General features: G+C 41.8%; 1 non-coding gene and 1 pseudogene across 1 annotated transcript; both read right to left on the minus strand.

The window, feature by feature from the left end:
• Window positions 1–4,505: 4,505 nt before the first annotated feature.
• Trnad-auc (transfer RNA aspartic acid (anticodon AUC)) lies at window positions 4,506–4,578 on the minus strand. Its single transcript has one exon. It is a non-coding gene; the product is annotated as a tRNA-Asp (tRNA).
• A 966-nt stretch (window positions 4,579–5,544) lies between these two features.
• On the minus strand, window positions 5,545–6,081 carry LOC113182857 (palmitoyltransferase ZDHHC6 pseudogene; annotated as a pseudogene).
• Between the last annotated feature and the right edge of the window lie 21,833 nt (window positions 6,082–27,914).

Here is a 27,914-nt window from a genome sequence, read left to right on the forward strand (position 1 = left end):
CAGAGGGGCATGAATTGGCTTTGGGAAGCAGGGGCTGGGGCTGTCCCCTTGCTTTCAGAGTCGAGTCAAGTCCAATGATAGGAAGTGAGCTCCCTAAATCCCCCCTCCCCCCGTGTATTAAACTGGTGCATTCAGAGATGCCCCTGCACTTCTGAGCATGGCACCCATGGGGTTTTCCCTGTCTGTGTAAGGAAAGTGATTCACCTCTCTGCTTAATTTCTCTTTCTGACTCCTGGCTCTAAGTCTTGACTTTGCCTTAAAAAATATATCGGAAATGGGTATCATTTAGCTGAGCGACTTACAGGGAACCAAATATCTCTGTAGCTCTTCCTTATATGGTACTTACTGTGTCCTAGTCTCTCTTCTAAGGACTTTCTATGCATTTACTCATTTGATCTCATAAAGGTTCTATGAGTTGTAGGATGTTGTTTTCCTCAGGACTATGGAGAATATTTAGCAGTACAGATGAGGAAACTTGGGAACAGAGAGAGTAACTTGTCCAAGGTTGCACAGCGGTAGGAAATCTGTAAAACCTCCAACTTTGCTCTTTCAAGATTGTTTTGGCTGTTAAGAGTCCCTTGAGATTCCATATGAATTTAAGAATAGGTTTTTCTATTTCTGTGAAAACCATAATTGGGCATTTTGAAAGGGAATGCTCTGAATCTATAGATCACTTTGGGTAATATTGGCATCTTAACAATATAAAATCTTCCAATCCATGAATAGAGGATGCCTTTCCATTTAATGGTATCTTATTTAATTCATTTCAGTAGTATTTTGGTAGTTTTTAGTGTACAAGTGACTTTCTCAATTAAATTAATTCCTGAGTATTTTATTCTTTTTAGTGCTATTATAAATTAAATTGCTTTCTTAATTTCCTTTCTGGACGTTCCTTAGTCATGAGTAGAAATGCAACTGATTTTGCGTGTTATTGTGTGTCTTAGACCTTAACTGGATTCATTTATTAATTCTACCTTTTTCTGTGTGAAATTTTCAGGGTTTCCTACATATATGATCATGTCAACTCTGAACAGAGATAAAATTTTTCTTCTTCCTTTCCAATTTGGATGCCTTTTATTTCCTTTTCTTGCCTAAGTACTCTAGCTAATATCTCCAGTATATTTATTTTAATCTGTTGTTGAATTCAATTTGCAATTATTTTGTTGAGGACTTTTGATTCAAAATTCATCAGGAATATGAGTATGTAGTTTTCTTATAAGGTCTTTGTCTAGCTTTGGCATGAGGTAATGCTGGCCTCAAAGAATACAGTGGGAAATGTTCCCTCTCTTTGATTTTTATTAAAGACTTTGGGAAGAACTGGTGATCATTCTTCTTTAAATCTAGTAAAATTCACCGGTGAAAGCATCTGGTCCTGTGCTTTTCTTTTTTGGTAATTTTTTTTTTTTTAAATTATTGATTCAACCTCCTTATAATGAGTATAGGTCTATTCTGGTTTTCTATATATTTTTTATTTAGTCTTGGTAGGGTGCATCTTTCTAGGAATTTGTTCATTTTGAGGTTATCCAAATTTGCTGGTATATCATTGTACATATTGATTGATTGATTGATTAAATGAACCCAGGGCCTCATGCATGCTGAGCAAGTGCTTAACCCCTGTACTCCACCCCTAGTCCAGTAATTTTTAATAATTCTTTTTAGTTCCATAAAACCACTAACAATGTCTCTTCTTTAATTTCTTCTTTTTTTTAAAAAAAATGGCTTTATTTTGTTTATTTGTATGTGGTGCTAAGGATCGAACCCAGTGCCTCATGCATGCTAGGCAAGCGCTCTGTCACTGAGCTATTGCCCTGACCCTCCTTCTTTAATTTCTGATTTTAGTTATTTCCTCTCTCTTTTTTTCTTAGTTGATCCAGTTTGTCTGTGAATTTGACTATTCTAGGTACCTCCAATAAGGGAAATCATATAATATTTTGCCCCTTTATGTCTGGCTTATTTCCATTTTTTTAAAAAATTGCATTTTCTTGAAACTTAGACATGTAGAAGGGATATTTAAGCATTATATAGTTATCTTCAAAGATGATGAAACTGAGGAGGAAGGTGATTACTGACTTGATTCGGGTCACAAACTAGTTAGAGGCAGGGTAAGGGCTGAAGCTCAGGTCTCCTCTCTCCAGCGTGTCTCAAGTCCTCTACAAATCTGCAAATTGGCAAAAGCAAACAGATACAGAACAGCCACAATCATTAGGCTTTGGTGATAAATTTAGCTGTAGAACCTTATTTCCCCTAATTTTTAGGTAATAAAGAGAAGAGGATGATGGAATTTATCATCTCTAGATTCTTAGAAGCAACTACTAGCTCCTCCATGTTTAAGATCCCAAAGTCCCAGATTCCAATCCTGGCTCTGACATTCCCTTGAGCAATGCATTTAATCCACATTTTTTTCAACAATGAAAATGTTGATAATAAAATCTACCTCACAGGGTGTTATTATCCATCTGGCACCTATTGGGTACTTATTACATGAAAGTTATTGATGGTGATGGTGGTGGTGATGATGATGATGATGATGATGATGATGATAGATAATCAAGGAGATGAAGGAAGAGTTAGACTGTGGTTCCCCAAAACTGCATTGCCCTTTGCTCACTTGAAGCCAGTTGAGATCTGCCTGGGGGATTCTGGCCAGCAAATTATGAAAGCTTGCTTGATCAAACTCTTTTCTCTGCTTGGCAATATGAAGATACAAATGTGTAACTGATGGGGGAAAATATGTAAAAGTGTCACGTGGGACTCACCTTTCTACTAAACTTCAAGGAAGAAACCACCTGCCCCTGCACTGTGGTGGTCAACACAGGAGGAGAAGCCAATCCAAGAGCCAATGGTGTCATGGAGTAGCCTTGAGAGACTCACCTCCCAGCCATCACCAGAGAGAGGCAAGAGTGGCTTTATCCAGCCAGACAGCCTTAGCTCAAGACCATCTGGGGATGAGCTGCTCACTCTGGATGGTGCTGCTTGATAGAAAAAAGACCTGGAGATGAAGCTCAGTAGTGCTTATGAAGCATGTGCAAGGCCCTGGGTTCATCCCCACACCATAAACCAAACCAAACCAAACTCCCCAAACTGTCTTCTCTTGGGATAAAAGCTGCTTCTCTGAACTTTTTGGACCTTCTGCCTATGGAATAACCCAGGGGAACTTCATCTCCTCCACCATACGATAGAGATTTAAATATTTGGGGACAACCATCATAACCCCCAGAAGGATCCTTCCATGAGAGAGCCGTTCTCTGATACAATTCTTCTACTTCCTCCACAATGCCTAGTAGGTGCTTGGTAGGTTGAATTGGTGGGTTAGTAAGTGAATGAATTATGATGTGTCATTCATCTTCCTCATGACCTTGGTCATCCTTCTTTGGACGTGCCCCAGTGTCCATCCCAATGTTGTTCAAAATGTGGTTTCCTGTATTGGACACTAGGTTCCACATGAGTCTGAGCCATCTGGAGGCCAAGAGTTGGTACCTCTTCTTTGCAGAACACTTTGCTTCTGTTTGGGTGGCTAAAGGTTGTGTTCGTTTTCTTGGCAGCTGTGTCCAGCCCACTGTTGACTCATCCTGGGCTTAAGATCAGCAGAAATGCCTAATGCAACTTAAACATGTTGATTGCCAGTTTCCCCACCAGATTATTAAAGGTAGAGATTTTTGAAAGATGTAAAAGGGTAAAAAAAAAATCAATCATTAACATAACTAGTATTTATCTACTTTTGTACTGGGGATTGAATCCAGGGGTATCTTTTTTTTTTTTTTTTGTATTTTATTTTGAGACAAGTTCTCACTGAGTTGCTTAGGGCCTCGCTAAGTTGCTAAGGCTGGCTTTGAACCTCTCAACCCTCCTGCCTCAGCCTCCCGAGATGTTGGGATTACAGATGTGTGTTACTGTGCCCAGCACTAATGTTTATTTCTGTCTTCTGTTCTACTTGTGCATTTATAACTTTTTGCAAATTTTAGAACATATATTTCACATCATCACATATTCTTTAAAGCTTCATTTCATATTGAAGGCATACAAAATCATAATGGAAATACAAAATTCACTCAGTGAATTTTACGTTAATATTTTGTTAGGTAACTTAACCCTCTTGCTATTGTTGAATGCTTTGCTTACTTTCACCATCTCTTTAAAATAATTCCATGATAACTATCTTGGTATGGAACTCCTTTTTAATCTCTCTGATGTTACCGTTTATACACCCTATTATACTGTCTCCCAACATTCAATTTGGTTTTGTTTTTTCTTGATTGTTTCACACTTATCAAAATCTCTATAAACTTTTTTGTTGTTGTTGTTGTTCTAATATAGTTAAACATTCCTCTCAGCACTGAATTAATATAAGTAGGTGTTGTGTCTTTACTAAAAGTATCAACTGGACAGAGCTTCCCATTAGAACTTTCTCTGGGTTGATATGAACCACTGAAGAGAAGGGAACTTTTACTTTTCTCCTGTTACATTCTTTTTTTATAACTTCATTTTGTTTATTATTATTATTTTTAATGTGGTGCTGAGGATCGAACCCAGGGCCTCTCACGTGATAGGCGAGTGCTCTACCACTGAGCCACAACCCCAGCCCTTGTTACATTCTTAACATGCTAGAATTGACATAAATAGAAATAACGTAGCATAAGTCTGACTGCAGCCAAAGCCTACATTAATCTGATGCTACATTTAACTCCCGTCTTATTTTTTATACAGAACATACATTGATCTGTATTGGATTTGACAAAATCTACATTACTAAAAGGTAACACAATTAGAGCTTTTATTGAATTTGACAAATTAAGTTCTATAGTATCTAGGATATCATATAAGAAATAGCAAATACAGGGGAAACAAATCATCACATGTAGAGTCTCCTGGCAAAGTGGAAACCATATCTCAATTGTGCAAGTGAGGTCTAGAGGTACAGCACATGAAAACAAAACAAAACAAAATCCAGAGAAAATGCATTTACCTTACTTGTGTGAAATGTTTTTCCTTTTAGGGGGAAGAAGAGGTAGTCAAAAAGCAGGAATTCAAAGGCAGGATGGCTTCTCCATTTCAAGATGGTAATAAAGATATTTAATTCATGGCACTAGGGCACCTTTGAGAAAAAGGATACCTTAACCAGAGTGGGCTTGTTGCATAATTTTTTTGCTATATGTACAATTTTGAAGTAATGAAGCAGATGTAAAGAATAAGTTCATTTTAACGGTGGTTCTGTTTTTCTTCTAGGGCTAGATATGTTTTAGCATCACAAGAACATTTTCCCACAATTTCTAAGGAAACATCCTCTTATTCTTGAATACCTTATACAAAGTAATCATCAAGAATTTTCTCTCCAGCTGGGCACGCCTGTAATCTCAGCAGTTCAGGAGGCTGAGGTAGGAGGATCTCAAGTTTAAAGACAGATTCAGCAACTTAGTGAGACCCTTTCTCAAAATACAAAATTAAAATGGCTGGCGATGTGACTTGGTGGTTAAGTGTCTCTGGTTCAATCCCTGGTACAAAAAAAAAAATTTTTTTTCTCTCCATACAACTATACAACTGGTATCTCTATATTTCAGGTTCTTTAGTGCAAGGGCTTATGAAGAAGGTTTTGATTCCCTTATTCAAAGGACAGCAGGCACCAGTATATATAATCTATGAATTTATAGTGAGCACTTCAACTCTTATCTGCTTTTTGTTTCAACTGTCTATTGTTAAGCTAAACCAATGACAACCTTCTCTTATTGGCTGCTCCAATCCATCTCCTTCAGGAGATGATTGTGTAAATACCCATCTACAGTTCTTCGTTGACTTCTCATATCATAAGGAAAAACAAAGACTTCATCAAGTTGTCCATATTGAATTTGATCTTTAGCCTTCTCTTCAATCCACGATTCAATAGAAATTTTGTTTTTGAGAATTATTTTCCTTAAAAACAAACAAACAAACTCGATAGTTAATCCCAAGGCAAACAAGATGGCAGCAAATTCAGCTAATCCAAAGGAAAACAACTGGCAGAGGATCTTTCTGGACTTTGCTCCTATCAGTTCTTACTATGTTCCGCCTGAGGGAGAGCCGATTATAAAGCTGCGTGTACATAGTCATAAAAAATCCAAAGTGGTTATGATTGCTGTATGTATATAGGTGACTCTATGACCAGTGTGATTCTGCAATCTGTACAACTAGAAAAATGAGAAATTATACCCCAATGATTCAAATGTATGAATTGCCAAGATCATTGTAATGTCATGTGTAGCTAATAAAAAAAAAATAAAGTTAAAAAAAAAAACAACACAAAGTGGTATGTGTGGGTACAACCCAGCAGTGCCCAAAGGAGAAACAGTGTGAATCAAGCACGACCTTGGGAACCAGGACCATTGTTGATCTGAGGACACTGATGGTCCCTCTTCATCTGCTACACTTTCTGCAGGGATGTGAGCTGACGCCTTGTGTGTTTGGCAGACTCTGTCATACTGGAGACACATAGTATCCTGAGAATTTTCTAATATCCACCCCAGAGGAACAAAGCCCGGACCAACAAACAAAATTATAAAGAATCTCCATAGTCTAATTTATTGACATGATGAAGTTCACACTTCCTCCAGTTGTCAAGATCACAACACAATCAATCGTGGCCATTGCAGAACATCCTGCTATAGCACCCAGGACTGTGATGGGGCCCCAGCGACAGCCTCTTTAATTCTTAGAGTTTTTTTTTTAACCTTGATAAGTAAGCAGAATGTACCCATTTTGGTAAAGAAAAATGCCTTCCCATTACTAAAAGAATTATAGGCTTTTCTTTCTCTGTATGTATGTTTCCGTGTGCAGGAGTCCACATGTGTTCTTCTAATTGCCACGCCTTTGGGTCATGGGTGTAATGCGGATTGTGCCATTTTCACTGTTAAGCACTCAGAGCTCTTAATCTTAATTAGGAGAAATTATAAATATCAACAAAGGATATGGAAGAGCCAAGATTAAAGTTTGGGAAGTCTTTGTTTTTCCTTATACTGGTTTCAAACCAGTATCTTGGTTTGAAACCCAACCTCAGTCTGCTCCCTGGTTCCTGCACCTTGGCCATCGCATTTTTGGGGTGGCCCGGAACCAACTTTCTCCTCCTTGAACACCTCCATCATAGGCACCTCAGTCCAGAGCAAGCAGAAGACAGACTTGGATTGCCAGGGGCTGGACTGTGGACCCTCTCGGACCGGTGTGTTCCTCTACCAGCAACCTTGCTACTATTCTCCCTAGCTCCATGGTCTTAGTAAGTATTGGTATCTGGGAAGACTTCTCACTTCCTTTCTTCTTCATGATGGTCTTGGCTAAAGTTTGGCAAACTGTGGTCTGCAAGGCAAGTTTGGCCCACTACCTGTTCCTGTAAATAAAGTTTTATTGGAGCTCAGCCATGTCCATTTTCCCCCATATTGTGCCTGGCTGCTGTTGTGTCACAAGGGCAAAAAATGAGTAGTTGTGATAAAGACTGCATGATAAGACATTTACTGTCTGGCCATTTGCAGAAAAAGCTTCCCAAGCTTTAATCTTGGCTCTTTTATATCCTTTGTTGATATTTATAATTTCTGCTGGGATTTTAATTGAGATCGCACTGAATTTTTAGAACAATACCAGATTGCAATATTATGTTTTCCTAATTTTTTAGCTTGTGTCAGTTTCATTTTATGATTTTAATATAGGCTTTGTTCATCTTTTTTTTTTTAATATTTATTTATTTAGTTAGTTCTCGGCGGACACAACATCTTTGTTTGTATGTGGTGCTGAGGATCGAACCCGGGCCGCACGCATGCCAGGCGAGTGCGCTACCGCTTGAGCCACATCCCCAGCCCTTGTTCATCTTTTTAATAGATTTATTTTTACATACCTGATTTTTGTGTACTATTGTGAATGGTATTTTTAAACTTTTTATTTTGAAATAATGTCAAAGAAATATTGCAAAATGAGTAGTAAAATAATTCTGTAAACCTTTCACTCAGATTCCCTAAATGTTAACACTTGATTACATTAGTTTTTTCATATTCTCTCCTCCCTCTTACACACATACTCATACACATACACACACACACATACATAAACACACACCATTAGTAAATGATATTTTAAGAATCTTATTTGACAAATATTGCTAATTATATGGAAATAAAATTGATATTTTATACTGACTTTAGCTAGTAACTTTGCTAAATTTCCTTGTTAATTCCAGTAATAGATTCTTTAGCTTTCTTACATATGTATTTATGCCATCAGGAAAAAAAAAAAAAGGCTTTATGGTATCCTTTCTGATTTTTTAAAAATTTCTTTTTCTTGACTTATTGCATTGACAAGGAGCCCAAGTAAAATATTAGAAAAATGTAGCAATAGAAGTTATTTTTGTTTTGTTCTCAAACTTCGAAGAAAGTATCTAACATTTAACCACTAAATTTAACGTTAGCAATAAGTGTTTCATTGATATTATAAAAGATATTAACAAAATACCTCCCAAATCAAATACCCATCAAATAAATTTACACGGCAATGAGAAAGAATGTATGACTTCTCTGTTTAGCAATATGACGCATCTTGTGTTATAACAATGACCTCAGAAAGCCAGAAACAAACAAACAAAAAGTATATTTTGCATGATGGACGAGGACAGGCAAAACTAATCAGAATGGTGGCTTCTGAAGCAGAAGATTGACAAGAAAGGGCATGAAGGAGCCTTCTGGGGAACTGGAAACATGTCATATCTTGATCTGAATGGTGAGCACAAAAGTATATAAGTATAAAATTCACTGAGCAGGGCTGGGAATGTAGTAGATGTGGTAGAGTTATTGCTTAGCATGCTTGAGACCCTGCTCAGTCACCAAGAGTTAGGGTACAAGCATACATGCATGCGCACGTGCGTGCACGCGCGCACACACACACACACACACACACACACACAATGTCCTGAGAAGTGTATATATGACTAATACACCTTAATAAAACAATGTTAAGTTGTGCTTTAGAAGAAAATTCCAAGTTCTGTGTGCTTTATATGGAACTACAGTGTTTCCTTCAATGGCAGCTGCAACACAGCTGGTCCACCTTTCTCCTGTTTACCTCTGGCATTCTCATGAAAGGTTTTGTCAAATGTCTTTTCTGAGATTCAGTCACACTACATCCATGGAGTGCTTCTCAAATTTTTTCTTTCTTTCTTTCTGCCCAGATCTTGTACAATGATTATGTAGTCCAGTTTTTAAAATATCTCTACAGCCAAGGAGACTTGTTGTGCTTTATTTTTACTAGGTTCTATTAGCAAAATTGCAGGCTTTTGGACTATGCTTTTGTAAACTCCTGGAACTGCTGACAGCTGCTGGGGCCACCTTCCTACACGGCCTGAGGGTCATTTCTCCATGCTGATCCCCTTTTAGAAAAAGGAAAAAGCTGATCTGCAAATGTCTTGGAGCCTTTGCATTGGTCTCTAGGACTTCAGGCACTCATAGATCATCTATTCAATGATCAGTCTAGAAACTTTCCAGGGTTGGGTGTTAAGCTCTCTGGTGCTCAGAATTCCCATCTACTCTAATGACATCACACACATACACACACACACCCAATAAGTAAAAGCCCCACCCAGACTTTTGCAGACTGGTAAATTCCCGCCCCCCACCCTTTTTTTCCCATGAGCCAATTCAAGTTCGGCCACCTGCTAATTGCAACTGAAAACGTCCAAACTGATACAGAAAAAAAAAAAACAAAAAAAAAACCTTGAGAAATTACCATATGGAAAGCACTTTAGTCACTGACATGTGGATCTTAAATCAACCTAATGAAGCAGACACTATGCTACTCTGCCCCCTAATTTGTGAGGAAACTTGAGGTCCTGAGAGAGCAAATGCCCTGCCCCAGCTTGGGGAGCAGTGATTTGAGTTCAGATCCTCATTTTCCCTCAATGCTGCTTTTTCTTCCACAGCTCACTGTCGCCCTCTTAACCACCATGCCCTTGAGCGTTCTGTGCTGTTTTGAGACCTTCTCTTTTATGGAGACCGGCATGAAAACAGATGTTGAATAGTTCTGCATTCTTTTCATTGTTCCTGACCTAATGCCACCTAGCATCTCTAGAGCTGTTGTCCAGCAGCCCTCTTGTTCCCCTAAGGGTCCACAGGATGCCATGAGATTAATTAATCATCAAATGGTTTGGGAAATACTTCTCTTAGAGTCAGAGGTGCTTTGCACTTCAAAGGTTCTGGTGCAGTTTGCAGTAAATACCCTGTTTGATTTCACTTAACCCAGTGTTTCCCAAATCCGTTAGCCACAAAACCTGTTTTGGGAAAGAATCATTCAAATTTTGATGAGATACTAAATGCTCATTGGGACAGCTTGGGAAATGATGAGGCAGATCAACTTTGTAGGCCTATATCAGAAACTCCACTGTCTAGCCCTTAGAATCTATTTATCTAAGCTTTGGTGTATCAAAGGAGCCTCCTCACAGGATGCTATCAGAATTCAAATAAGAAGCAAGAGCCTTAATCGCTCCCAGCTGCTGGTAGTCCTTCTGTGATAGACACCTAGACACACTCCTCAAGTCAGGATGCATCTAATCCTCACTACAGCCCAGTGTGGCAGACTCTGTTGGATTATATGTGGGAGAAATGATGTTTTAGTCAGCTTTTTTTTGCTGCTGTGACCAAGAGATTTGACATGAACAATTTTAAGGAGGAAAAGTTTATTTGGTGGCTCAGGGTTTCAGAGGACTCAGTCCATAGACAGCTGGAGCCATTCCTCAGGGCCCGAGGGAAGGCAGGGCATTATGGCAGAAGTGTGTAGCAGAGGACAGGAGCTAGAAGGAGAGGGAGAGAGAAAGAAAAAGAGAGAGAGAGGGTGCTCCCCTCACCCTGGACAAAATATAAACCCCAAGGGCAAGTCCCCAAGGACCCAGCTCCTCTGGGCCTCACCCTACCTGCCTAGTTACCACCAAGTTAATCCCTATCAGGGGATTAAGGTGCAGATTAGGTTAAATCTCTCCTTACTCAATCATTTTACTTCTAAACTTTCTTGCATTGTCTCACACATGAGCTTTTGGGGGATGCCTTGTATTTAAACCATAAAAACAATGCTCCTGAGAGTTCTATATGCTCCAAGTGGGAATGCCAGGACGGAATCCCAGAGAGCCTGGGCCTAGAGCCTTACCCACTGCTCCATCCTGCCTCTCAGACAGGAGACCCTTAGCCTATTTTCCAAGCTTCTGGCCCTTCTGCATTTCCTCCTTCTTGCTTCAACTTTGGCTAATTTGTCCCGATGATGAACAATCTCTGAACTCCTACACGACACCGGAGAAGTGGCTGAAAATTTCACATTGGCACACCACGGCGTTTCCACCCCGGGTGTGGGCACGACTTAAGACAACATGTTCTTACCGCAGGCTGTGGATGAAGGGATGGAAGAGGAGCCCAGATGCAGTGAACAGACGCAGCCTGTTTTGCCCAGGACATTTGCTGGGACCAGCAGAGAATCCTACAGGGCCTGAGCTGGCTTCTTGCTCTGCATAGCTCCCAACCATCTAAGAATCCTCTGTGGCTTCCTTTCTTCCCTCCTCTCATCCTTGCTTTCCTCAATCTTTCATTTTTTAATAAGATAAATTTCATGCACGGTAACAAAAAAAATCAAACAGTATCAAAAAGTCTAGAATAAAAATTAAGCCTCACTCCCAAGCTCAATTCTCTCCCAGGCCCAGTTTCTCTTCCTAGTGACCCCTATTCTAGTGTTCTGTAATTCTTTTTGAGATTTTCAATACATAAAAGCATATATGATACTATTCAGGAGGCTGAGGCAGGGGAATCATTGGGCCCAAGTGTCCAAGGTCCACCTGGGCAACATAGTGAGATTCCATATCTAAAAGGAAAAAAAAAAAAAGCATAGAGCATATTGATGTGTTGCTGTCTTACTTTTAAGACTTAAAAATCTTCCTTGGAGGTCAATACATCTCAGTGCATAAAGACCTCTTTGTTCTTTACAGCAGCTGCAGGGACTCCATTATCCATTTAATGTAATCTAATGAAATTGTGTGGTTTTTTCCTGGCCATATCTGTCACCTGGCTTAGTTGGCCTTGCACAGGTATCTAGGTACACACCTACACATATATTTACCCAAAGGTGTGCCGGGTGGCTTTGAACCTGGACTCCATAAAGAAAATCAGAAGGTTTGATGGGAATGATGGAACCCAAATACTGGGAGGAAGGATGATATTCATATTCCTGCCTGGTAATCAAATCTGGACATGAGGGCACCTCCGTGGACAGCCTCTTTTCTCACCCTGAAAACTGGGCCCATACTTCAACACGTCCTGGAAGTGGCCAGCCTCACAGCCTGTACATCAGACAGAGCTAGGCCACCAGCCCTTTTGGTGGGGAGATGGGAAGAGGTTTTCCATACATTTCACATGGCCAGACTTTAGAAAGTCTGCTTTATTTCCCTGCTTTCTCTCTTTCCCTGAATCTTCCTCTGGCTCTCTCCTTCTTCCCCTTTATCTAGATCAATCCAGCTCTCTTGCTTCTTTACGTCCTCAGAGACACTGCCTCAGCCCACACAGCAGTGTTTCTGGGTATCTGTGTCTCTGGATCATCCATCAGAAACCCATTGCAGCTGTTGGCAATGCAGTTTCCTGAATCCCATCCAGGACTTGAAAGAACTAAAAAATGGGGAAGGAGGAACAGGAGCCAGTGTTGCTAGCAAGTTTTCAGGAGGTTAATAATTGCACTAAAGTTGAAGGACCAGATATGGAAGTTTGCCTTTGGCACCATTAATTGGAGACATGTGTTTGGAGCCAGGTCAATGGGTGGTCAAGTGGTACTAAGCAAGGTGGGTTATGGGTAAGAAATGAGCCATTGTGGTATGCTCTCTTCAGAAGGGGACCATGGCACAGCTGCACTAATACCCAGTGAAATCTCTCAGGTAAAGGAGAGCATTGCTCCTCTCTGCTTTGCCCATGGCAGACCATGCTTGGAGGCCTGCATTTGTTTGCCTTTTAGAAATGGAGATAGAGGGGCTGGAATTGTGGCTCAGCGGTAGAGTGCTTGCCTAGCACAGGTGGGACCCGGGTTCGATCCTCAGCACCACATAAAAATAAAGACATTGTGTTGTGTCCCTCTACACCTATAAAATAAACATTAAAAAAAATGGAGGTAGAAGTTATAGGCAGTGAAATGCACAAATTCAACTGTGCATCTTGATAGATTTTTACATAATTATATACATCTGTGGAAGCCCCATCTCCATCCAGGTATAGAGTGTACCCCCCTAATGTCCTATTTCTCAGATCTCAATACCCAGAGGTAGCCACTCTCTTGACCACTATTGGTTACTTTTGTCTGCTTTTGAACTTTATGAAAAAGGAATCGCATGAGGGTGTACTCATTGGTGTTTGGCCTCTTTGGGCCAACATGATATCTGTGAGATTCATCCATGTTTTTGCATGAAGAATCCATCTTTTAATTGCTAAAGACCATTTCTGTAAAGGGCCAGGAGTAAATGTTTTTGCTTCTTTTTACTACAGCAGTAAACATCATACAAATGAAGAATAGACTACAAGCACTCATTTTGTGGCCTGGAAGGAGTGTTGAGCTTAGGTCATAAGGTGGGCATGGGTAGTTTTAGTTGGCACTGTCAGATGGTGTTCCAAAGTGGTCATGCCAGTTCACACTCCAATAGTGAAGTTGCTTCGCACACCCTTATTAACACTTGGTATCATCAGTTATAGCCAATTGGGTGGGTTGGAAGTGGTATATCATTATGGATCTTAATTTGCATTTTCCTGATAACTAATGACTTTAAGCACCTTCCTAAATGTATGTTGACCACTTGGATATTCCATTTTATGAAACAATAATTTTCACTATTTTAAAATATGTATTCTTTTTCTTATTGATTTCTAGAAGTTTGATACTTCTATATATATGCAAATCCTTTGTTAAAGGTAAGCATGCAAATATCCTCTTTTGGTCTTTTCACCTTCATAATAATGTCTTTTGACAAAGTTTTTAATTTTAATGAAGTTCAACTTCTCAATCTTTTCTTTATGTTTAGTGTTTTTTTTTTTTTTAAAGAGAGAGAGAGAGAGAGAGAGAGAGAGAGAGAGAATTTTTTAATATTTATTTTTTAGTTTTCGGCGGACACAACATCTTTGTTTGTATGTGGTGCTGAGGATCGAACCCCAGGCCGCATGCATGCCAGACGAGCGCGCTACCGCTTGAGCCACATCCCCAGCCCCAATGTTTAGGGTTTTTTACACTCTAAGAAATCTTATTTTTTTTTTAATATTTATTTATTTTTTTAGTTCTCGGCAGACACAACATCTTTGTTGGTATGTGGTGCTGAGGATCGAACCCAGACCGCACGCATGCCAGGCGAGCGCACTACCGCTTGAGCCACATCCCCAGCCCTCTAAGAAATCTTGAGCTTCCTCAAGGTCTTGAAGATATTCCCCTCTTTTTTTCTAATAGCTTTTTTGTTTTTGCTCTTTTTAAATATACATGACAATAGAGTGTATCTTGACATATTATACATACATGGAGTATAACTTATTCTAATTAGGATCCCATTATTGTGGTCGTATGGTGTGGAATGTCACTGGTGTCTTCTAGAAGCTTTCTTGTTTCACCTTTTACATTTAGGTCTATGATCCACCTTGAATGAATGTTTTATGTTTGATCACACAAAATAGGTAGGGATCAGAGTTCATTATATTTCAAGTGGAAATCCAATTGTTACACAGTACCATTGAATGAAGATTATCCTCACTCCTAGTCATTTTGTTTGTTTGTTTTTTGTTTTGTTTTGTTGCTAGGCATTGAACCCAAGTCTTTATTGGTGCTAAGCATGTGCTTTATTGGTGTCTGGGGACACCCCAGCTCTGGAGCGTTAGTCTTTAGAAGGAATTTGAACAGCAGACCTGTGTTCAAATCTGGAAGTGTCTCTAGACTGTGAAGTCTGGGAGCAAGAGATGAAGGGGAGGGGTCCAGATGCCTTGGGCTGAAACAGTATGGACTTATCAACTCCGAGGTGGAGGGACACCAAAAGAAGGGAGATTGGCTCTTTCCACCTGTGAAATTCTCTGACTCCTTCTGGTGTCACTTCAAAGGATGTGACCCCACACTTTTCAGCTATTGCTGGTAAAACTGGAGATTTCCAAGAAACTACCCATGGGGGAGGAATGAGTCCAATTTTGCATTTTAAAATGTTTTCATTACTCTTAACATTACCCAGGCCAAATTTATTCTCCTGGAAGAAAACAAGCTCTCAACCATGAAAAACTTCAGCAAGCAATGCCACTAGCAACAGTAACTGGGGAAAGTCCTCTGTGTGTTTTGAGACACAAAACTGCTTATTTTTGTCAGTAAAAGAGAAAGTACCCAAGCTCAAGTTCTGCAGACATCAGACTGTGGACTAATATTTTCCAGACAGATGTCTTCTGTGCAGTGCTTTCCTGGACCACTTCCTGGGGCCTTTTCTATGGCTACATGAGCCCCAGGAGCCACTCTGCCATCTGCGACAGACAAGAAAGCCACTGCTATTTCACATTGATAACTCTGAGGATGGGGCAGAGAGTGTTAGTGATTTCTCACCATTTCCAGAAGAGAAGCACCATGAGTAGACTTGAACTTGGCTGGTGGGTACTGAGCCAGAGAGGGGGTGTACAATTGATGCTGGAAGAGCATTTCCTTCCCTGAGTCATGGCTCATTCCTGAGCACCTGGAGTCAGCAGGGCAGCTCAGCCTGGGGATGAAGCACTTTTGGATCTCTGGGCCCCACCAACCCCGAAGTATCCCCAGGGTCCACTCTCCTTGAAAAGCAATAGTAATTGCAGTTAACAGATAACTTCTTTTAAAAAAATATTTATTTATTTTTAAGTTTTAGGTGGACACAATATCTTTATTTTACATTTAATTGGTGCTGAGGATCGAACCCAGTGCCTCATGCATGCTAGGCGAGCACTCTACCGCTGAGCCACAACCCCAGCCCCAACAGATAACTTCTCTGCTGTAATAATCCATGCACTGTCCCAAACTGTCTGCTGGGTCCTGGTTATACAGCAGTGAGCAAACAGACAAAAATTCCTGCTCTTGCGGGGGCCCATGTTCTAGTGGGGGAGAAATAGAAGCTGAACAAATAAATAAGCAAATTACAAAGGATGTGAAGTCAAGCTCTGGGGAGAAACAGAAGATGGTAAGTAGGATAAGGAAAGTCAGGGATGGGTGAGGCTGCTATTTAAAATAGAAGTGGCAGGGCTGGCGTCAATGAAGAGGTGACATGTGATCAAAGACTTGAAGGGTGGGGGAAGTGAGTCAGAAGTTATCTGGAGGAAAAATTGTTCATGCAGAGGGAATATTCTCTAGGGGCCTCAAGGCTCTGGCTCACCCCAATATTAGGCAAATTCTAAAATCCAAAGTGTTGACCAGTGGTAAAGGAGTGTCCGTCTTCTTTTCTTCCTTCCTTCTTTATTTTTGGTGCCACTAAGGATTTTGAACCCCAGGGGTGCTCTACCACCGAGCTGCACCCCCAGATATTTTTATTTTGAGACAGCGTCTTAATACGTTGACCACGCTGGCCTGGAACCTCTGATCCTCCTGCCTCAGCCTCCTATATCTCTTGATTACAGCTGTGCACACCGCATCCAGCTGTTTTCTCTTTCCCCTTCTGCACTCGTTAACTGGTGCCTGCCATAGACCAGCCACTCTTGCCCCGCATCGTTCTCTCATTGAGAAACAAAGGACAGAGCTCTCCAGACCTCTCAAACAGGACCTGGACATCTTAAGAAATGCCCCTGATATGGCTGGACAGATGGGAATTTAGTGATGAATTAAGTCTCTCTAATATTAGAGATGCCCCTGGAATGAAATTAAATTGTAATATGTTCACTCCAACTATTTTTATTTCATCCTAACCCCTATCTTCTAAGACTTTGTTGGGCATTTTAATTAAATCATGAAGAGTCCTTTGTCTCCTGAGAAGGGGGATTGAAACCTCCCCATCCCTCCACCTCCCTCCTGTCCTGACAGCTGAGGAGTGTGCTTTGTCCTAAGCAGAGTGTTGGGGGGGGCACGGTCAGGACCCAATTCTGAAGGTGGCCTCTATCCCAAACTCCACTATGGGTTAAAAGGAATTTTCCCTATAGATATGGAGTCTTTATTGGTCCTGGATATTTGATAAACATTGTTGAAAATGAGCTTCCCCAGATCCTGAGTGTCTGTGTCCTCTTTGCTCTGGCCTGTTATAAGCAGCTGTGAACTTTTCCCAAGTTATACTTCAGCTTTATGGCTTCCCTGGCGTTACTGACCAGTGCTGTCCTTGCTATAGTATGAGTGTCCTTGCCCGAGGCTCCGTCACTCATCCATTCACCTATGCATTTATTCATTCTATATTCACTCATCCATTTCCATTTTCAAGTCCCATAGGCCTTTCAATCTCAATGCCTCCAATGTTGAATTTCTTATCTTATTCTACCCCGATGTCAGCTTCTCCAACTGTTTTTGCCATCTCAATAAAGGGATGACTTTGCCCCTCCATTGCTGCAGGCAGAAATCTGGGAATCACCTCTGACACCTCTGGTCCATATCCCAATTGGGTCCATCTCCAAAAGTTTTAGTCTTACCTCTGTCTTTCACTACTGGTGTGGCCTTGGGCAATCTGGTTAACCTCTCTGTGCCTTTCCTCATAGTGATATAGATAAAGTCATATCAATACTTCAGATGCTTGTTTTGAAGGCACAGGAATTAATACATGTAGAGAATAGTGTCCAGTACACAGTAAGGACTACATGTATGTTAGCCAGGGGAGATGATGATGGTCTTGGTTGTGTTCTTATCCTTTAGCTAGATGAAAATCTGTGGTGATGCATAATATTATTACACTTTTAATGCTACACACTCTAATCTGGGTGCATGAACTATTAAGGTAAAGATATAATAAAGCAAAAATGTAATTTTTAGGATTTGGACATGCGGGGCCCCTCCCCCCAAAGCTCCTGTGTTAATGAAGGAATCTTCAGAAGTGAGATGATTGGATTATGAGAGCTGTGTCTGTGGGAGACCAACCTTACACATGACTAAATCACACTCCCCGGCTGGGTGCTGAGGCACTCAGTTGCAGAAATGTGGCAGAGCTTTCCCCACCCTTCTTGGGTTCAAGGGTCAGTGTCTCATGCCTGAGTGTGCCTTGCTACAGCCCCATGGGCGAAGCTATGCTCACCTGTTCCTTTGTAGTATAACTCTTTGCCCTGTTTAGGATAGAATATTCCATGGAAGTGCCTTGTGTGTGTCCTCTTCTCTTACTGTGCCCTTGGGTGTGTCCTACCCAGGTGTCAGTCAACCTGCTCACAGTGGACATCATAAAGATAGACTCAGCCCCCTGAAACTTGACCCCTTGCCTCATTTGAATAGTTTCTCCTCAATAAAAGGGGTCAGCATGCATGCTCTGGCTCTCTCTCTTCCTGCAGACCCTTAAGGTCAGAGGAGCCGTCACAGGGACCCCAAAGAAAAAGGTATTTGTGTCTCTTGTGTGGTTATTTTGCACAGCCCAGTTAGCCCAGTTCAACTGGAGTGACCCCTGAGCCTTTTAGTTGCGAGAACAGAAACCCGGCATGTGACCTCATTGGTTCTTCCTAGTTTGATTGGACTAACTGGGTGGTAACTCTAGGCAGGTGGAACATGTCTGGAGGAGGTGGATCACTGGGGGCATGCACTAGAAGGGCCCATCTTCCCTGTAGCCCCTTCCCCTTTCATTCTCTCTCTGCTTCCTGGCTAGCCATGAACAGAGCAGCACTCCTCTACCATGTTCTTCTACCATGATCTTCTGCTTCCCTTTTGGCCCGGAGCCCTAGAGTTAGCTGACCATAGACAGAACTTTCAAGACCATGAGCCACAATAAACTTTTCCTCCTCTAAGTTTGTTTTTCTTTTGGTGGGGTGGGGGTGGGGGTTAATTATTTTGGTTGCAATGATAAAAAGCTGACTAACACAGAAATTGGCACTGAGAAGTAGGGTCATTTTTGTGAGTAAGATCTCCATGGTTCAGAAAATATTGGAACTGATTTGTAAGAGGAATTTTGAAAAGTTTGGAGATACAGGATTGAGAAGCTTTAGAAGTTATAAGTAGAGATTATTTTTTTTTAATTTTTTTTTGAGAGAGATGTTTGTATGTGGTGCTGAGGATCAAACCCGGGCCGCACGCATGCCAGGCGAGCGCACTACCGCTTGGGCCACATCCCCAGCCCCTGTAAGTAGAGTTTAATGGACAATTCTGGTGGGAACTCAGAAGACCAGAATGCCAATGGGAATGCAGACAGTAAAGACTGTGATCATGAGGTTTCAGAGGGGAACAAACATTCTATTTGGAATTGGACTAGAGGCCATTTGTGTTGTATTCTGGCAAGAAAAACTTGTCTGTCATTTGCCTATGTTCTGAGACTTTTGTGAGTCTGAATTTAAAGGTGATGGACTAATTAATTGGGTGAAGGAAACTTTAAGGCAACACAACATTCAGGTAGTGGCATGGATGTTATTGGCTTTTAGACAGGCTTACTGTGAGAATTGGAAGAAGAAAGCAGAGCTGAAAGATTTTAAAGACTTGCAATGTGGCCAGAAAAAATGATTGTAAGATTGGGGCCAAGGAAGGTGTGGCTGCTGAAGAGATTACCATCACTAAGTAGAAGTTAAGTACTTTGCACAGAGACAACAGGAAAGAAAGGCCTCTCAGGAACTGGCACCACACTGTTTACAAGTTTAAAGGTATAGAAGCAAAACTCAATTTTAAGAGGTTTGGGGGGCAACACACATGGGTGCCTAGAAAGTTGTTTTCCCAGGATTCATTTAACCATGTTCAGAAACCCAGGCACATAGAGGCTGCTACAACCTTGATCCAAGAGGGCTCTGCTACTTCTGGAGCTGGAAGCAGACCTTAGTGTGAACCACATGGTGTTTGTTCTGCAGGAATGCAGGATGCTTGAATTTGGAGGTCATGGAGGTTTCCCTTGAGAATTCAAAGGAAGGCCCAGGAAGCCAGGCAAAGCGTGTCAGGGTCTGAGTCCCTATGGGAAGCCCCTGGGAGGGGCTCATTGGTTCTTCCTAGTTTGATTGGACTAACTCATGAAGCTGTGAGGAGAAAGCTGAAGCTGCAGTGGAAATGCCCCTGAGATTAAGAGATACCAGTAATGTGGAACATCTTCCAAGGAAAGTTGCTGGCTATGCAAAAAAAAAAAAAAAAAAGGCCAGGCCAAGAGAGAGGCCATGTGGATTACAACCAGCAAGGCCACAGGGGCTTGGCTATCCAAGCCCTTTGGTGCTCACATCTCCTCAATGTGTGCTCCAGACGCCATACTTAGAGTTACCAAACCTAATGTTTGCACAGCCGGGCTTCAGTTTTGGTTTTGGTTGCATCTCTTCTTTCTATGCTTCTAATCTTCCCTTTTGAAATGAGAATATTTACTCCATGCCTTTGTGCATTGTAAATTGCTCTTGATATTTATAGGAGTTTACAACTAAGAGTTTGCCTTAAATCTCAGATGAGACATTGGACTTGGACTTTGGGGCAATGCTGAAACTGGACTCTTGAAGATGGACTACATGTGTTTTGCCTTGTGAGATAAACATAAACTTTGGGAGCCCAGGGTCAGAATGTTATTGTTTGCATATTAGGTGTTCCCTAAAAGCTCCTGTGTTCATTCAGGAATATTCAGAGGTAAAATGACTGGATTATGAGAACTGTAACCTGATGGTTCCATTCTAGTTTACATGGACTAATTGGGTAGTAAACATAGGCAGGTATAGTGTGGCTAGAGGAGGTGGGTCACTGGGGGAATGCCCTGGAAAATTTCATCTTCCCTGTACCCTTCTCCCCATTTCCTGGTTGCCATAAATAGAGCAGCGCTCCTTCACTATGCCCTTCCACCTTGATTTGCCTCACTTGGGCACAGAGCAATGGAGTCAGCGGACCACAGACTTAACCTCTGAAACTGTAATCAAAATAAACTTTTAATCCTCTTAAAAGTTTTTCCTTGTAGATATTTTGGTCACAGTGACATAAAGCTGACTAACATAGTAATCTTAACAAGAAATGATACAGGGAAAAAAATGATTTGGAAATGTGTCACATGTATTATTCACGAATTATTAACAAAAACCATGTTATAAAATAGTGTACATGGAGAGATCTCATTGTTGTAAAACAAATTATGTGTGTGTGTTTGAATAGAAGAACTATAAAAATGTTAAAATGTAGGGGCTGGGGATGTGGCTCAAGCGGTAGCGCGCTTGCCTGGCATGCGTGCGGCCCAGGTTCGATCCTCAGCACCACATACAAAGAAAGATGTTGTGTCTGCCGAGAACTAAAAAATAAAATAAATAAATTCTCTCTCTCTCTCTCTCCCTCTCCTCTTTCTTAAAAAAAAAAAAAATGTTAAAATGTAACTACCTTCCAAAGGATTTTATTCCTCTCTTTGTTGATCTAAATTTGTATAATAAATTATGTCTAACTCTAACAATTAAAGTTAACCAAAATAAAAGTATGCTGTTGCCATGATCTTTAGCATCTTATAGGTGATGGATCCTCACTTGTTGAAAGAACCTCTAATAGCCTTGTTACCTGGCTCCTTCTATGGTCCAAATATTTCCCATTTTCCTCCCCTGCCCTGCCCCCATACACAACATGTTCCTCTTCAGCAATATTAAGCCATTTACACTTCCTATCCCTACCTGCTTCTCTGATCTCCAGACCTTGGCATGCACTATTGCCTTTATCTACAATCCCTTCTTTTCCTTGTCAGCCAGGCAAATATGTTCTCTGAAACCATCTCAATTGACAGAGTTATACTTTACAAAATTGACAATCATACTGTCTAAAAATTTAACATTTTGCTTGCAAGAGATACTTTCTAACCAATTGAAAAGACCAGGAGATGATGTCTGCAAAAGATGTATCTGACAAAGAATTTATACGCAGACTATATGAAGAACACATAAAGCTCAACAGTAGCCAGGCACTGTGGCGCATGCCGTTAATCCCCCCAGCTTGGGAGGCTAGGTAGGAGGATCTTGAGTTCAAAGCCAGCCTCAGCAATTTAGCAAGGCCCTAAGAACTCAGCAAGATCTTGTCTGTAAATAAAATATAAAAAAGGGCTGGGGGTGTGCCTCAGTGGTTAAGCACGCCTGGGTTCAATCCCCTGTAACAAAACAAACAAAAACCCCACAACTTAACAGTAAGAAAGTGTTTTAGTCAGCTTTTTTGCTGCTATGACCAAAAGACCTGACAAGAACAATTAGAGGAGGAAAAGTTTATCTGGGGGCTCATGGTTTCAGAGGTCTCAGTCCATAGATGGCTGTCTCAGTTCCTCAAGGTCTGAGATATGGCAGAACATTATGGAGGAGGAAGGGTGTGTTGGAGGAAAGTAGCTCAGCACATTACCAGGAAAGAGGGGGAGGGAGAGAGAGCTCTGCTCAATGGGACAAAATATATACCCCAAAGGCACGCCCCACAGACCCACTCCTCCAGCTACAACCTACCTCCCTACAGTTACCACCAAATTAATCCCTATTGGTGGATTAATGCGCTGATTTTATAAGCCAATCATTTCATGTCTGAACTTTCTTGCATTGTCTCATACATGAGCTTTTGAGGGTTATCTCATGTCTAAACCATCACAGAAAACAAACGAACTTCTAAATATTGACCAAGAGACTTGAATCTACGCTTCTCCAAAGAAGATCTACAGATGACCAATTAACCCATGAGGAAATGCTGAACATCATTAGCCATTAGGAAAATATAAAACCATAATGAGCTACCACCACACCCCTACTAGAGGGCTAAATCAACCAACAAAACCTGAGCGTATCCAGTGCTGGCCAGTAGGCACAGTAACTGGAACTTTCACATTCCTGGCAGAAATGTGATATACTGTAGCCATTCTGAAAAACAGTTTGGCCATTTTCTTACCTACTTACCCCAACAGCCAACAATCCCAATCCTAGGTACTAACCAAGAGAAAAGAGACTTAGGTCCAAGTAAAAACCTATATATGAATTTTTTAAAAAACTTATTTTTTAGTTGTAGTTGGACACAATACCTTGATTTTATTTATTTTTGTTTATGTGGTGCTGAGGATCAAACCCAGGGCCTTGCACATGCTAGGCAAGTGCTCTACCATTGAGCCACAACCCCAATCCAATGTATGAATGTTAGAGCAACCCTCCTCAAAATTGCCAAAGACTGGACTCACTCAAATGTCCATCAGTGGGTGAATAATAACCTTTTACAATAAAACCAAATGCATTATCAAGATACAACTTCAGGGATGACTCTTAAAGGCATTATGCTGGGTAAAAAAGTCTCAAATATTAAACAGTGTACAATTCCATTTATATGACAATCTAGTAAAGGCAAAGCTGTAAGGATGGAGAGTGTATCGGTGGTTACCAGGGATTAGGGTTGGTGGCAGGGGGTGACTACAAAGGGGCATGAGATAATTTGGGGTGAAGAGTGTTGGAACTATTCTGTAACCTAAGTATGGTGGTGGCTACTTGCATCTACACCAACGATAAAATTCATTACACCAAAGGAAAAGAAAGAATCAATGCTAATAAATAAATAAATAAACCTGTTCAGGAGGGCTGGGGATGTGGCTCAAGCAGTAGCACGCTCCCCTGGCATGCATGGGTTCGATCCTCAGCACCACATACAAACAAAGATGTTGTGTCCACCGAAAACTAAAAAATAAATATTTAAAAAATTCTCTCTCTCTCTCTCTCTCTCTCTCTCTCTCTCTCCCCCTTCTCTCTCTCTTAAAAAAAAAAAAAAAAAAAACCCTGTTCAGGGAGCCCTCCCCTGCTGGTGAGAAACCCCTGGGGTCCCAACTTTCCACATGGGACAAAGGAACCCACAGAACTGGCTGTTTGCTAAAGTCATTAGGAGTCTATGCGTGGTTGATTTATTTTTCCAACAGGAATTTCAGCGAAGTTCTTTGCTTTCTCAGAAGCCCCGCAAACTTACTCCTGGGTACTTTCCAGTGTCGCACCTTATCAGTCTAATTTTCTCCCCTTCCTTAATCCCAATAAACATTTTTATCATGAAATTGGAGACTTCCTCAATAAAGTAACAGCACCTGGATTTGGCTCTGGCTGGGGAGCTGCCAAAATGTTAAGCCCCCTCACACCAGGGACTGGACTGTAGAATATTCCAGGCAATGAGGAAGCTGGACCTGTGGACAGGAGTTACTGGGCCTGAAATTGGGCCTCGTAAAGACAGTTCTGCCAGGACCTGGATTTTTTCCACCCTGCCCCGCTGGAGCATCCTGGGCTGGGCAAACCTCCTCTGCCCCTGCTTATCCTACCACCATCTGCCCACCACTCCCCACTACCCAGGTGGCATCTGCTCACTCATGACCACTTCTGTCCTGTGGTCCCTATCCTCTGTTTCTCTTGAGGGGATGCCTCTTGAATGCCCATCCTGCTATTAACCACTGCCCTTTTTCTGTCTCCACTTAGAACCCCTGCAGGCACAGGTCCACCTGTCCCACTGGCTGCCCCAGGGTGACATGCCCTTGAATCAATGGGAGGGCTCAGATGATGGGCAACCAGAAGACTACGGCCTAGAAAGCCCCTCAGATGTGAGAGGGGACCAGGGTGTATGTGCTGACACTTCTAGAAGGAGTCACTCCAGATGGGAGTTAAGTGTTAATATGGAAGAGTGAACTTGGAATTAAAGGGAGAACGAGAACCTGGGGCAAAGTTGAGATCATGAAGCTTCCTGGGTTTCTCCACATTTTCTTCATCTCTCCCAGCCCATCGCATGCTTCAGTTTTTTATTTCTTTATTTTTTTTTTTTGGTGGTGCAGGGGATTGAACCCAGGGCCTTGTGCATGCTAGGGAAGCGCTCTACCAACTGAGCTATATATCCCCAGCCCCTTCAGTTTTCTCTTCTAATAAAAATGAGAGTATATGTCCCCTCTGCCCCCACCATTTCCTTCTTTATCTGGGCTCATGAGCTTATCTGGCAACATACACAGTGTCCCTGTGAGGCATGTCACCACTGACCCCACATTACATATGAGGAAATGGAGTTACATAGAGAAACCCAGAATCTTCTCTGGCTCTGTGGGCAATCCCTGGCCTCTCAAAGTGATTAGTGACAATCTTTGCTCAGATTCTGCATAAACCAAGTGCTTATTTCTCAGTGCCACCTGGAGGATAGGTAGAGCTGGTGAGAAACCACTGCTATCCTCCCCACTCAGATTTTTAGCAAATTATTTTTACCCACTCTTCCTTCCTGACCTACAAGTTGCTCCGAGTAACAAATTATCTAGGTAAGCTAGCCTTATTCCATCCTAGACCAAGGACTGCAAATCAAGGTCATTTGTCATCTGCCCTGGGCAGATGTGGCTGCTTTTTCATTCTGTGCTTTCAAACACAGATCCTTAAAATCCTTTTTTGCTGGGCTGGGGATGTGGCTCAAAAGGTAGCGTGCTCGCCTGGCATGCGTGCGGCCCGGGTTCGATCCTCAGCACCACATATAAACAAAGATGTTGTGTTCACTGAAAACTAAAAAGTAAATATTAAAAAAATAAAAAATAATAGTACAAAAAAAAAATCCTTTTTTGCTGCATGACCCTGAGTAGCCATTACTTGTCTATGAGCGTTGGTGCAACAGATATGAGCGTTGGTGCAACAGATAGAATCCATTTACAATCCTGTCTTGGAATCTGGGTGGTCCTTCTGTGAGGTTTGCCTGGGACCTGCCCTTGAGCTGGATCTATTTCTACACAGATGCTGTGTCCCCACATCCCCACTGTTATCCAAGGGCTGAAATAGGAGGCTCAGGTCTTCCAGACTCCTCACACCTGCTGGGTAGGTCAACCTGAGAAACCAGACTACAAGAGAAAGCTCCCACCCATGGAGCACCTACTGTAACACACCCTGTGCAGACAGCTTGTGTGCATTCTCTCACCTGCACAGCCATCCCACAAACTGAAGTTAATTATTTGCATTTCAGAGATGAGGAAACTGAGGCTCAGAGGGGTTATAGAACTTGTTCCATCCAGAAAAGGGTCCCCTCTAGAGTCTTCCATGGGCATAAGGGGTCCAGGCCACTGTGGTGTGCTTTAGAGACACCCAAGACTGTGGTAGATTGGGTGTCAGGAACCTCAGACAGGGCCAGACTGTCTCTCCTTGGCTTAGGCTCCTGGGAGAAGCAGATCTTCCACTGATATCAGAGCTCAGGCTCAGGGACTGGCATCTACTTCCATGTGTCTATCCATACATTCATTAAAAGTCTATCACTCACATTGGGGTTATAGCTCAGTTGGTATAGTGCTTTCCTCACATGCACAGGACCCTGGGTTCAATCTCCAGCACCACAAAAAAGAAAAAACAAAAAGAAAAAAAAATGTCTATCACCCCACTCACACCAACTGGGAAGCAATAATTTTTAAAAATGGCCAATAACAAGTTTTGGCAAGGACACAGGGCAATTGAAACCCTCATGCCCTGCTGGTGGGGATGTAAAATGGTGTAACCATTTTGGGAAAGTTGAACATCGATGGATGCAGTGGTGCGCATCTAGAATCTTAATGACTTGGGAGGCTGAGGCAGGAGGATCAGAAGTTTGAGGTCAGTCTGGGCAACTTAGCAACCCCTGTCTCAAAAATAAATAAATAATTTAATACTTTAATTAAATAAAATAAAAGAGTTGAACATCAAGGTTCCCTGTGCCCGGTAAGTTGAACTCCAATTGTCCATCGTGGCGGCTGGTTTAGAGAGTACCCTTGATGGCTGCCTGCCCCTCCCTCACTCACTTCCCCACCCATTTCTCATGGCCCCCTCATCTCCTAGATATGCTACTTGCACCTGAATCCTTGATCCTCACCCAATCACCCCAGGACTAGCCCAGGTGCGATTGTAGTTATTTTTCTTCAACCCTGAAGGGCTAGAACCCAGGACGTAACATGGAGGGTGAGAATGGGGAGCATCCATACAAAACCAGCCCCTTAAAGAAAATTCCTGGCTGGGATCCCACCCCTAGCTGGCAGGCTGCCAGCCAGGCCAGGTTCTTCCCCACTGTGCCAGCCTACACCAGCTAGCATGAGTCACATTCCAGGGACTCAGCAAGCAAGGCTGGCCATCTCCTGATCTCTTGGGCCTTTCCACTTGGGGTGACCACCTGGGTATTTCTAGCAAAAATCACTTGGCTCCTGTCATCTCCATGTCATTCAAGGTAGTCCTAAGTGTTGGAGACCTTGGCTTCTGGCTTCCAGAATTCTTATGATTCATGTTCTTCAGAGATCAAATGACAAATGACATGGGGCTGGGGTGGGAGGCTGGGGACCCTCTGGAGACTTAAAGGAATTAGGGGACCAGAGCTGAGGGACTCTTAGAAAACATCCTTCCAAAGTCTCTCTTGGATAGATGAGTGGAGTGAATCCGAGGTAGGGCACATGACTTGCCATGGGTCACATGCACAATGATGAAACTTGCTCTTTGTGTCCCATCTTCGTGATTTTTGTAACCCATGCATGTATACCTGTGCTTTTCTTTGCTTAAATTGACTTTTTTTTTAACTTAAATAAATGTGTTTCTAAAATTTGTTTCATTTTCCAAAAGTGAAAAGCCAGTTAATTGCTATAGACAACAATCACAAGAAATATTTCAATGGGCTGGGGATGTGGCTCAAGCAGTAGAGCACTCCCCTGGCATGCATGTGGCCCGGGTTCGATCCTCAGCACCACATACCAACAAAGATGTTGTGTCCTCCGAGAACTAAAAAAAATAAATATTAAAAATTCTCTCTCTCTCTCTCTCTCTCTCTCTCTCTCTCCTCTCTCACTCTCTCTTAAAAAAAAAAAAGAAATATTTCAATGATTAAACTAAAAATGTTATTCAAATCCCCACTGGATTGACCACACTTTGAGAAACCCATCATGTGGCAGA

This window comes from Urocitellus parryii, chromosome 7, assembly GCF_045843805.1.
Source record: "Urocitellus parryii isolate mUroPar1 chromosome 7, mUroPar1.hap1, whole genome shotgun sequence".
In the NCBI taxonomy this organism is placed as follows: domain Eukaryota; kingdom Metazoa; phylum Chordata; class Mammalia; order Rodentia; family Sciuridae; genus Urocitellus; species Urocitellus parryii.